Below are 12,858 nucleotides of genomic sequence, written 5' to 3' on the forward strand. Positions count from 1 at the left end.
CGAACATCTCCGGGGGTCTTCTCCGCGAGAAGAACACCAATTGACGAAGAGGTTCCACTTCAACGCATAAAGGTGTCTCGTGGACGACGCTCTTGCGGAAGTGATGGTTGCCGCCACCGCAGGTGGCAGCGAACTCAAACCTGCCTCGTCCCATCCAGGAGCCACACGTGCAGCCTCCAAAGATCGGAATGAGGGTGCCACAGAGTGCCCCGTCTCTGAGAGAGTAGGTCCTGTCTCAGAGGAATAGGCCAAGGAGGTGCTGTCGCGAGGAGCATGAGTTCAGAGAACCACGTCTTGGTGGGCCAATAGGGGGCTACCAGCAAGACCTGCTCCTCGTCCTCCTTGATCTTGCACAACACCCGTGCAAAGAGGCTCACTGGGGGAAACGCATACTTGCGTGGGCCCCGTGGCCAGCTGTGCGCCAGTGCATCTGAGCCAAGTGTACCCTCGGTCAGGGAATAAAACTGGGCGCAGTGGGATGAGTCCCGAGAGGCGAACAGATCTATCTGTGCCTCCCCGATCTGGTCCCAAATCAGCTGGACCGACTGGGGATGGAGTCGCCATTCGCCGGAGATGGGACGGACCCGTGACAGTTCGTCGGCTGCCAGGTTCCGGTCTCCAGGAATGTATACTGCACGAAGGGACCTCAGGTGCTTCTGACTCCATAACAAGAGGTGGCTGGCGAGCTGCGACAACCGGCGTGAGCGTAGACCCCCCTGGTGGTTGATGTACGCTACTGCCGTAGTGTTGTCTGAACGGACAAGCACATGCTGGCCCGTGAGCAACGCTCGGAAGCGGTGCAGGGCGAGCCGTACTGCCAGCAGCTCGAGGCAATTGATGTGCATGAGGCGCTGGGTTCCTGTCCAGGAACCCGCGGCTGCATGCCCATTGCACATGGCACCCCAACCCGTGGTAGACGCATCCGTGGAGACAACGAGATGCCTGGAAACTCGCTGAATAGGGACGCCGGTCCGTAAGAAGCTGAGGTTCGACCACGGGAAGAAGGTTCGGCGGCATGCTGGAGTCACTGGAACTCGGAGCGAACCGCGATGCCATGCCCACCTCGGGACTCGATCGCGAAGCCACAGCTGAAGCGGTCTCATATGAAGCAAACCGAGCGGCGTTGCCGCGGCCGCGGATGCCATATGCCCCAGGAGCCTCTGAAATAGTTTCAGTGGAACCGCACTCTTGCCCTCGAACTGTCGAAGACAAGTCAGCAGTGAGTACGCGCGCTCATTCGTGAGCTGCGCGGACATGGCGACCGAGTCTATCTCCATGCCGAGAAAAGAGATCCTCAGCACGGGGCAAAGTTTGCTCTTTTCCCGGTTGACCCGAAGGCCCAGACGGGCTAGGTGCCGGAGCAAAACCTGATCTCTGTGAAAATCTCTGTGTTCAAAAACCTGAGCTCGAGAGTGTGCTAGTATCAGCCAGTCGTCGAGATAGTTCAGGATGCGAACCACGTGCTCGAGAAGGGGAACAAGGGCTGCCTCGACGATCTTCGTGAAGACACGAGGGGACAGAGCTAACCCGAATGGGAGAACCGTGTACTGATATGCCTGGCCCTCGAAAGCAAACCGAAGAAACGGTCTGTGTCGAGGCAAAATGGAGACATGAAAGTACGCGTCCTTCAGGTCGATCGCTGCAAACCAATCCTGAAACCGAACGCATTCGAGAATGCGTTTGGCTGTGAGCATTTTGAACGGTAGTCGATGGAGAGAACGGTTCAAAATGCGCAGGTCCAGGATCGGTCGTAACCCACCGGTCTTTTTGGGGACAATGAAGTAGGGGCTGTAAAACCCGGACCTCATCTCGGCTGGAGGGACCGTCTCGATTGCACCCTTCACCAGCAGGGTCGCAATCTCTGCTCTCATGACCGGGGCATAGCCACCGACCATCGTGGAGCGAACTCCCCCGAAACGGGGAGGAGACCGTGCGAACTGAATCGCGTAGCCGAATCTGATCGTTCTGATGAACCAGCGGGACAGCCCGGGCAGCTCTAGCCAGGCTTCCAGGAAGTGAACCAGCGGGGTCATCCGAACCACAGACGTCCCCCCGGAGGGGCAGCGAGGCGGGTCGACCGGCATGCGCGCAGGAGTTAGCCCGCTCCCCGACAGAAGAGACCAGGGAAGGCAGAGCGTTCCACGGGGGTCTGTTCTGCCGGGGGTCTGGCGATAGAGGGGGAAGGGAGGGGCGTAGCCCGGGGACGACACACGCTCCCTTCCGCGCCCTCAGAGACAGAGAGGAATGAGTGGGCTGACGCACTGGGACGTCGAGCGCACCCAATCCTGTCTGTGTGCTCAGTGATGATGTCAAGTCTCTCTTTAACCAACTCAGGGTGCTGCCCACCTGTGGGTGAGCAGCGGGGAGCTGAGAACAAAAGATTCTCCCCCGGCCCTCCACCGGGGGAAGGAGGGGGCCTGCTACCGCCTCCTGGGAAAAACTCAACTTCATCACTGAGCATCCCGTGTCAGGAACGTTGCTTAGCCTGGCGTTTAGCGGGGCGTGCGGCCTGAGGGGGCTGTGACGCCTGCCTGCGGCCTCCTCCACGCCGTGGCCCGGATGAAGGCTGCTACTGGGGCCGGGCGGGAGGGAGGGGAGCTGCGGGGGGGCGTCCTCGGCGGCGAGCAGCGGGAGGCATCTGTGCCGACGACTGGGTGGAGGCAGCAGCTGGTCGTCGGGGCAGAATATGTTTGATTGCCTCCGTCTGCTTCTGGGCAGAGGAGAACTGCTGGGCAAAGTCCTCGACTGCACCGCCGAAAAGGCCAACCTGGGAGAGTGGGGCGTCGAGCAGACGAGTCCGCTCAGCGCTCCGAGTGTCTGCCAGGTTGAGCCAGAGATGACGCTCCTGGACCACACTGGTGGCCATCACCTGACCAACGGCGCGAGCGGCCACTTTCGTCGCCCGGAGAGCAAGGTCAGTGGCGGACCGCAAATCTTTGAATGCCGTTGGATCAGTCCCGCCCTCGTGCATATCTCTGAGCAGCTTCGCTTGGAAGACCTGCAAAGTGCTCATCGCATGCAAAGCGGTGGCCGCCTGTCCCGCCGCTCTATAGGAACGCGCCGCCATAGCAGACGAGAACCTACAGGCTTTGGATGGGTGCTTAGGAGGACCCCGGGAGGAGGCGCTCTGTGGACACAGCTGCATCGCAACAGAGCGCTCCAGCGGGGGCATCCCAGTGTACCCACGGGCGGCCCCACTATTGAGGGGGGGAAAGGCGGGGGAGAGATCGCGCTCTCGAGTGGACAGGGGAGCCCCCCAAATTGCACTTCTCACAATTTAAAGGCCCACTGAATTGTCTTGAAATGTCCAGCATTATTCAGTGTTGACATAATTTCCACTGAAACAGGAAGAGGGGGTAGGACCTATCGAACAGCCCCTCCCCTTTAAAAAAAAAGCCAATACCTTTAAATATATATATCACAGCTCGGCCAGAGCCGTTCAAGTAGAGGTAACTGCAGGCTGGAGCCATGGGGGTGCCATAAGGTCGGAAAGGAATGGGGCGTGCCGTGAGGAATGGGGCGTGCCGTAAGGTCTTTACAATTGGACATGAAAGCTTCCTGATCCGCATAAAACGGAGCCATAAACTTAATCACTACTGACCTACAAATAATTATACAAGACCAAATACATTTATTTCATTGTAAAAATAGCAATAATGATATTGAGAATACATTCAAAAGTACGTTACTTTTCAAACTTTCTATATGGTGTGGGTGACATGATGTCATCACATCCACGACGTTCAGTGCCTCCAAAATGGCTGACTTCCGGATTGATGATGTGTTGTGAACACCCTCTATCCACAAGGTTCCGGGGGCCGCTCCTGTAAAAAATAAAGTGGGTGAAACTTCTGGTAAGGCGGCGGAAGTGGCATTCCAATGGTATTTTGTGTGTTAGTTAGCGAAGAGGCTAGCTGTTTTTCTGAAAATTATTTTACTATTTAAAGACGCAAATCTTTATGAGAGATGTCGTTACGGAGCTCAGGGACAACATGTGCTGTTCGCGGTTGTATGTATAACCGGACTAAACTAATTCAGTGGCTTAAACGTGATTGTTTTGAACATAAGCCGAAAACGAAATCAGAGTGATCCTGCTAACTGTTACGAACTGCTCCGAGACTTGGAGATGAAGATCCAAATGCAGCTTTATTTAAGATTAGTCGTACAGGCAGGGTCGAGAATTAGCAGACAGGACAATGGAGAATACACAGTGGGAATCCGGGAAACAGGCAGAGGTCAGGGCAGGCAGCAGTAATCAAAATCCAAGAACAATCCAACGTCAAAAACCAGAAAACAAACACGGAAAACGCTCAGAAATGCAGTGTAACACTTAAACAAGACTTCGCGGTGAGTGACTGAATGAACAAGGTATATATAGCCAGACTAACAGGATGATGAGACAGGTGAATGCAATCAGTGAATGAGGTACAGGTGGATGTGATCAGTGATGATGAGTCCGGGCAGTGAGTTCTGGGAAACGTAGTTTGTGTGAAACATAGTCTTATCTGGAGTGCCCTCTGGTGGCTCAAGAGGGCACTCCAGCTGGTAACCGTTACATAGCCCCCCCTTTAAGGAGCGGATTCCAGACGCTCCTCAAAATGTCCAGGAGGGAGGCGGACCTGGGGGCGGGATGGAGGGCCAGGCCCGTGGAGCGGAAGAGGACCTGGAGACTGCGGCGGAGCTGGCTGTGGAGGCGACCAGGTCGGAGCAGGCTGTGCAGGCGGCCAGGGCGGAGCAGGTTGTAAGGGAGGCCAAGGCGGCGGAGACCCCTCGGGCGGCCACGCCGGCGAAGACCCCTCGGGAGGCCACGGCGGCGAAGACCCCTCGGGAGGCCACGGCGGCAAGGACCCCTCGGGCGGCCACGGCGGCGAAGACCCCTCGGGCGGCCACGGCGGCGAAGACCCCTCGGGCGGCCACGGCGGTGATGCCCTCTCAGGACCAGGCACTGGCTCAGGAACAGACACTACAACAGAAATGGTCACAAGGACAGACACAGAAACAAACACTGGATCGGGAGCAGACACTGGATCGGCCATCTTGTCCGGAGACAGTGGATCGGCCATCTTGTCCGGAGACACTGGATCGGCCATCTTGTCCGGAGACACTGGATCGGCCATCTTGTCCGGAGACACTGGATCGGCCATCTTGTCCGGAAACACTGGATCGGCCATCTTGTCCGGAGACACTGGATCGGCCATCTTGTCCGGAGACACTGGATCGGCCATCTTGTCCGGAGACACTGGATCGGCCATCTTGTCCGGAGACACTAGCTTGGAGGCGGCCATCTTGTCCGGAGACACTAGCTTGGAGGAGGCCATCTTGTCCGGAGACACTAGGTGTTTCTCAATGTCAAGGATACTTCCTTTGCAGGACGGGTCCTTCCAAGTCATTTCCTTCAGAGGCTAGGCAAGGGTCCTCTTTAGCGTTCGGAGAACATGTTTGGAACAGGCTAGCAAGTGCACGTCATTGCGTCATTCCATCAGTGAAAGGTCCGCTTCGGCGCTGCAAAAATCATAGTGCTGGTGTACTGCACTGTTTAAATACACTTGACAGTCCTTATTTTGTCTTGTCAGTCCTCATAGAAATAAATAAATAAAGGGATAATGTATAACCAGGCGGTTGTTATAGTGAATACAACCCCGCAAACTCTAAAGCAGAGGGGTCTTGATCAGCCGGTTGTATTCGCTGTAACAACCGCCTCGCTATACATTTTCCCACTTATAACATGGCTACCTACCAAATAAATCAATAATTTGACACAAAATATTGATTTAAAAAGGAGTTTATTCATTCAAAAACGATTATATTACCGGGGTTAACAGAACCTCCATAGCAACATGATCTAACGTTATAGCTGTTAAAACACATGCAAAATATGTGTAAAATATAAAATATGTGTGACCAACAAAAAAGGCTATGAAGTAAAAATTAAAAAGTTAATCACCAGTAAAAGGGAACAGCTTTAAATCCCCTCAGCAAATTTGAGCCGATATGTTAAATAGTTTAACAAACATTAAATAAATGGCTAAACTGAAATTATACTTGCTTACATTTGAAAGATATTGCCGTTATCACTCAGACTCCGCTAACGGTCGACATTTTTTAGTTTTTGAACAAGATAGCAAAGCTGCGCATAGGATTGTGGGTGATTTAAGAGCGCGAAGGCTACACATATGCATCCTTTCCTGTGTATGGGATATTTTCCGAACGAAGGACTCAGTCCTTGGTTGAAATTCTGAGGATCCTCGACATTGGAACAGTACTTCGACGGACATCGATGACGTAGCATCCTCGAAATTCCGGCTTCCGAGGATCCTTCCTTGACATTGAGAAACGCCTACTGGCTCGGAGGAGGCCATCTTGTCCGGAGACACTGGCTCGGAGGCAGCCATCTTGTCCGGAGACACTGGCTCGGAGGCGGCCATCTTGTCCGGAAACACTGGCTCGGAGGCGGCCATCTTGTCCGGAGACACTGGCTCGGAGGCGGCCATCTTGTCCGGAGACACTGGCTCGGAGGCGGCCATCTTGTCCGGAGACACTGGCTCGGAGGCGGCCATCTTGTCCGGAGACACTGGCTCGGAGGCGGCCATCTTGTCCGGAGACACTGGCTCGAAGGCTGTGACGTGAACAGAATCTGGATCAGCAGAAGTGATTTGAACAGTCTCTGAATCAGCCATCTTGTCTTTAGACACTGGCTTGGAAGAAATGACGTGAAGCATCTCTGGCTCGGCAGAAGTGACGTGAAGCGTCTCTGGCTCGGCAGAAGTGACGTGAAGCGTCTCTGGCTCGGCAGAAGTGACGTGGAGCGTCTCTGGCTCGGCAGAAGTGACGTGGAGCATCTCTGGCTCGGCAGAAGTGACGTGGAGCGTCTCTGGCTCGGCAGAAGTGACGTGGAGCGTCTCTGGCTCGGCAGAAGTGACGTGGAGCGTCTCTGGCTCGGCAGAAGTGACGTGGAGCGTCTCTGGCTCGGCAGAAGTGACGTGGAGCGTCTCTGGCTCGGCAGAAGTGACGTGGAGCGTCTCGGGCTCAGCAGAAGTGACGTGGAGCGTCTCTGTCTCGGCAGGGCTGACATGGAACTCTGGCTGGGCTGTCTCGGCGGGACGAGACTCTGGCTGGGCTGTCTCGGCGGGACGAGACTCTGGCTGGGCTGTCTCGGCGGGACGAGACTCTGGCTGGGCTGTCTCGGCGGGTCGAGACTCTGGCTGGGCTGTCTCGGCGGCACGAGACTCTGGCTGGGCTGTCTCGGCGGGACGAGACTCTGGCTGGAAGGTGAGCGCAGGCTCGGCAGGGCTGACGGTGAGCGCGGGCTCGGCAGGGCTGACGGTGAGCGCGGGCTCGGCAGGGCTGACGGTGAGCGCGGGCTCGGCAGGGCTGACGGTGAGCGCGGGCTCGGCATGAAGCTCTGGCATAACGTGAAGCTCTGGTTGAGTAGATACCACGGGTTCATGGAGCTCCTTCTCTACAACGCCCACAGTAAACAAGGAACCGCTTAGCAAAAGGGCCTGGTTAATATAGTCCTCTAATGTCCCGTGACGATTGTGTAAGGGCATGAGTGAACTGAGTGGTTCAGAGAGTCCGCCTCGGAAAAAGATCATTAAACACTCTGTGCTCATTGAGGCGAAATGGGCCAGTTCAATGAACTCAGAAACATAGTCCTCGACGGACCGATTCTCCTGACGGAGACGCAAGATCTGGACGTCTGGGCTTCTTGTTGGCATGGCTGCTGGATCTCGGTGTGGCGAAGTCTTCTGTTACGGACTGCTCCGAGACTTGGAGATGAAGATCCAAATGCAGCTTTATTTAAGATTAGTCGTACAGGCAGGGTCGAGAATTAGCAGACAGGACAATGGAGAATACACAGTGGGAATCCGGGAAACAGGCAGAGGTCAGGGCAGGCAGCAGTAATCAAAATCCAAGAACAATCCAACGTCAAAAACCAGAAAACAAACACGGAAAACGCTCAGAAATGCAGTGTAACACTTAAACAAGACTTCGCGGTGAGTGACTAAATGAACAAGGTATATATAGCCAGACTAACAGGATGATGAGACAGGTGAATGCAATCAGTGAATTAGGTACAGGTGGATGTGATCAGTGATGATGAGTCCGGGCAGTGAGTTCTGGGAAACGTAGTTTGTGTGAAACATAGTCTTATCTGGAGTGCCCTCTGGTGGCTCAAGAGGGCACTCCAGCTGGTAACCGTTACACTAACAACTGTAGTTTCCATCACCTCCCAAAAGACGACGGATATTCCTGTGTACATTAGTTTAAATTCTTAATATTCTATAAACTCTCTCAGCATGTGATTGGCTGTTCTCTGATGTTACACCTAACTCATGATCAAAGCCTGAGTTGACAGAAAACCAAATGTGCCAGTTAATGTATTCAAGTAGCACATTCATTTACAATTTTGAATAAACTCCAAAGCACAATGACTAAGTGTGTATTTTTTATTTTAATTGTTTGTCAGCTCACACAACTGCCTGTCACCATGCCTTGATGAGTATTGATTATTAATAATGTTATTATAATACTCCAAACCAACTACTGCGGAGGGTAAAGGTACTGTTATTTCACCCTTTTTAATTTCGTTGAGGTTGTGTTCCCACATCGTTAGCTATTTGGATCGCTATAACTTGAATGACTGTCAACTGTTGAATGAACGAATGTCAAGCATGTCAAGTCGCGCTTGTTTACTTCCAACCGGAAGATGCGCCCACTTTTGACGCAAGGCCTCATGGGGCGTAGGGAACTTGCAACGCGTTCTCATCAGTGATGCGCGGGTCAATGTATAAACAAACCGCAACCGACCGACGTTTTCAGCTACCCGCCCGCAACTCGGACCGCAAAAAAAAAGTAAAAAAAAACATTGTACCCGACCCGCTTCCTGGCCGCATTTTTTAAAAGTAGTAAATGCTCATCGGAGCGTTATTGGGCCATAGACGTGTAACAACACAGCGTCACAAGAAGACGTAGGCCTACACATAACAAAGGCAAAGCCAGCACTTTGGTCATCATCTTTCATTATTTCAGCAAATGTCTCCCACACTTTTACTCTTTCTATTTGTGTATTTGCGGAGCTTCCACTCCCCAGTCTTCACCTTTTCTCTTGCCGCCTCCATCTCTCTGCAGACTGTAGTGATCGTAGACATGGCCGGTTCGTGAACGAATCGTTCTTTTGAACCGGTTCTTTTTAGTGAACCGGTCGAACCAGTACACTTGAACTGAATCGTTCGAAACAGTTCGCGTCTTGCGTCAGTGCTGATCCACAAGTTACTAAAGTTACTCACTTTCAGACATGCCTGACAGTCGCCTCCGAATCGAAATAAATCAATATCCAGAATTATATTTTACTCCAGTTATATTTTACTCCAACAGTTCACTGAACCGAGACATGTTGGTGCCACTGTTGAGAGAAGTGATGAACACGAGCAGCTGATACTGCGCATAGATTCTGCGTATACCGAACGCACAGGGACAGCGGTTCTCCAATCACTAATAAAGAACCGAGAACTGTTTAGACGAGCTTGTGTGTTATCTTCGTGCCAGTTATTCAGCGTAGGGCTGTATATTTCATCAAAAAATTGTGTCTACATATACAAATGTTTAATTGGCATCTTTTTTCAAACGACCCGACCGACCGCGACCCGAATATCATTAAAAACATTTTTGGATGACCCGTAACTGCGGGTAACCGCGGGTGACCGCAGGCACCCGCTCATTTCGGATCAACCCGCGCATCACTGGTTCTCATCCCAAAGCGCCATATAGGACGCTTTTGCAAAAGCGTAAATATCCAACGCACATGGCACCCTTTAACGTCTAATGAGACGCTTCGGTTAATGGTTAAGTTTAGGTATGGTGTAGGGTAAGGGTTAGACCACTAGGGGGCGCCTTCTGCCCAAATATATCTGAGTCTCATTTCACGTTAAAGGTTAGGTTTAGGTGTGGGGTGGGGGTAGGGTACACGCGATCCTAGGGCGTCATCTAACTGACGCTAAAGGGCGCCTAAAGCGTCAGATTTTGAAGCATGAAGTCAGTTAGGTGATGCCTTGGGGGTGAGAATGGGCTGAATTATTAGACCTATAACAACAGAAAAGTGGAGTGATTTGTTCACGTTAACATAATGTTTGTGTCTTGTGGCTAAGGAGGCTATATTTTGAAATACACTACAGTATAAGGCTATATATTGTTTCACTTCCATTTTAAAAGCTTGTAGACTGTAACTAAACCCCTTCCAGGCAGAGGGTGGACATGAGCTGAAAAGACTAGTAGGCTACTCCAGTCATGACACACGCCCGTTTCACACATACTCCGTTTGCAGTGCGTATGCGGTCCGTATTTTTTTCCGTACCCATGTTAACAGGTTAGAGCTTTCACACTGCACGCGGATGCAGTCCGTCGATCCGTTCCAGTTGCGGTGCGTATACAGCAGTGCAGAGATCGTTTCCGTACCGAGTCTATTTCTGCTGTGCTGCAAACGCAGAAATAAAGTGACAGCGCACGGTTCGTGGTCAAAATGAACTCAGATTGACCTCGAAATGTAGTAGTTTCACCATAAATGCATTTAATTCAATAAAATGTAATAATCTCTCCATAAAGGTATTTAATTGTTTCATATTTTTACTTTAAGACATCTTAATATATAAGTAATGCATGGAATTGTATGCATCGTGTTTAAACGAGCATGCGTCCATTCAAGTTTGTTATAAAGAGAATCGCAAAGCCATGGCAAAACTTTTATTTTAATAAAAGTTGCTGCATATGGTGAACATATTTTGATTACCAAAAACCAGGACACATGGCCCAGAAAACAAATGATACTCGAAGTTTACTCAAAGATGCCTTATTAATTTCAATACAATTAAAATAGGCTATGCCCCCTCTGTGGAGAAAATTGTTGTATTAAGACACAAATTCAGATAGGCTTCTCAGGGGATACTCAACATGTTTTATTATGACAGGTTGGTTTAAAAAATAATGAATGAAATAATGATTAAAAAATAATGTCTCTTCTGTATTAGAAAAATAAATATATAATATTAATTAACTAAAAGAAATACCTTCAAATTGAACAAAAATACCTCTCACAAACGTACATAAACGAACTAGTTTCCTTCCTCTTTATCCTGTTTTTCTTCCTCATCCTTCTTGTTTGCTCATCTCCTATATTTTGCTGTAAAGCTGATCTTTTCCAGCGTTTTTTTTTTTTATCTTTGAAAACCAGGACATCACTTTATAAAAAACGGCCAGGAAGGACGTGAAAACAGGACTGGGATAACAGGACTGGTCACTGGTCACGCTATTGCTGCATAACTTCTGATTTTGAAATAAAAATAGCGAGTGTTTGTGGTACAGCTCACGCACTGCAAACGCAGCATATGTGAAAGCACTTTAGCGCGTGCGGCTCCTGTACCGGATACGCACCGCAACACTCACCGCATACGCACTGTAAACGGAGTATGTGTGAAACGGGCGTAAGCCTCCTAAAACCTCTCACCCTTTTCTGTTTGCACGCATTTATCTGACCTGCCTAAATCTTTCAAAGCACATCGACCACATGTAGCTTACATACTATGTATCTTTAGTATACGCATGGTCATGCTTGCACTGCAGTATTCTAAATATTTTCAATCAACATGAAAATGTATAAAGCTGCACAGTACAATTTATTGTAAAGTCATGGTGGAGCAGAACCACAAACAATACCATCACTGTGGCTTATGCAGCCATTTTTAACATTTACAACATTATGGTATTATTAAAATGTATTATTTTACTATGCCATAATGTTATAAATATTAAAAATGGTATGTATTTGTGACATATTTCCAACTAACACCTGATGGTTTGTACTACTGTGACAGTTTATTGTTTGTTTGTAACTAAAGTAGTAAGAAGTTAAGTAGTGAGCCTGAAATGGTTGAACTGCTCTTCTGTTTGAGCACTAAAAATACTGTTCTGGCAGGAGATGGGATTTGTAAAATGATATGATAAGAGAATATTCAGTTCAGTTCAGTAATCATCTGGTGTCACTAGCCAGGAGGACACTGAGAAAAAAATAAACAGTGCTTTACAAGCTTCAGTGTAAAGTCTCCCCCATCTTTTTTCATTTTTTTAAAAAAGCTAAGTGTGTTATACATTTGAATACTAACATAATGGTTATCTATGGTTGATCCTATATCATTTGAAACATTTTCATTTCACTCCATTTATTTTTTGGTTTGGATAGGCCAGAAATGTAAATACTTCAATTTGACATTCAAAATAGATGATAGGCTACTCTACATTCAGAATCAGTAGGCCTAGCCTTTAAAAAATGAACTAGCCTAATTGAAAGAACGGTTGAAAATTTCTAATTGGAAATGATAAAATATTAAAGCACCATAACTATATTATTTTGAAGCAGTCTGCACACATGATGGCGCAATAGGACTGTACAAACTAGATTGTGTTCACTGCATTAAAGTTGCACTAGTCATCAATGTTTAACTGCATACAACTCCAGTCCTCCAGACGCGCTCATTGCACACTAACAATTTTTGCAATGTTAATTTTAATCTAATGTGTGGGTGTAGCTTATATGTTGTTATTGCACAATATTTCACCTTGGGTAAAACGCATTAGGCTATACCCCCTCTCTAATGCTATTACTGTGGCTTATGCAGCCTTCAGTATAATAATTAAATAATAACCCTATTAAACTAGACTACACGCGTACAATAATTAGCCTAGCCAACTTTATGGACGGGTTTGGCACTAACTTTTAAAACACACCTGCATTATAAGCGAATTACTTAGTAATACTGACGGTATGTTATGTCTTATGTCAGATAAAGACAAGAAAAAAACAGACAA

Source organism: Pimephales promelas, chromosome 7 (assembly GCF_988280905.1).
Source record: "Pimephales promelas chromosome 7, fPimPro1.hap1.1, whole genome shotgun sequence".
Lineage (NCBI taxonomy): Eukaryota > Metazoa > Chordata > Actinopteri > Cypriniformes > Leuciscidae > Pimephales > Pimephales promelas.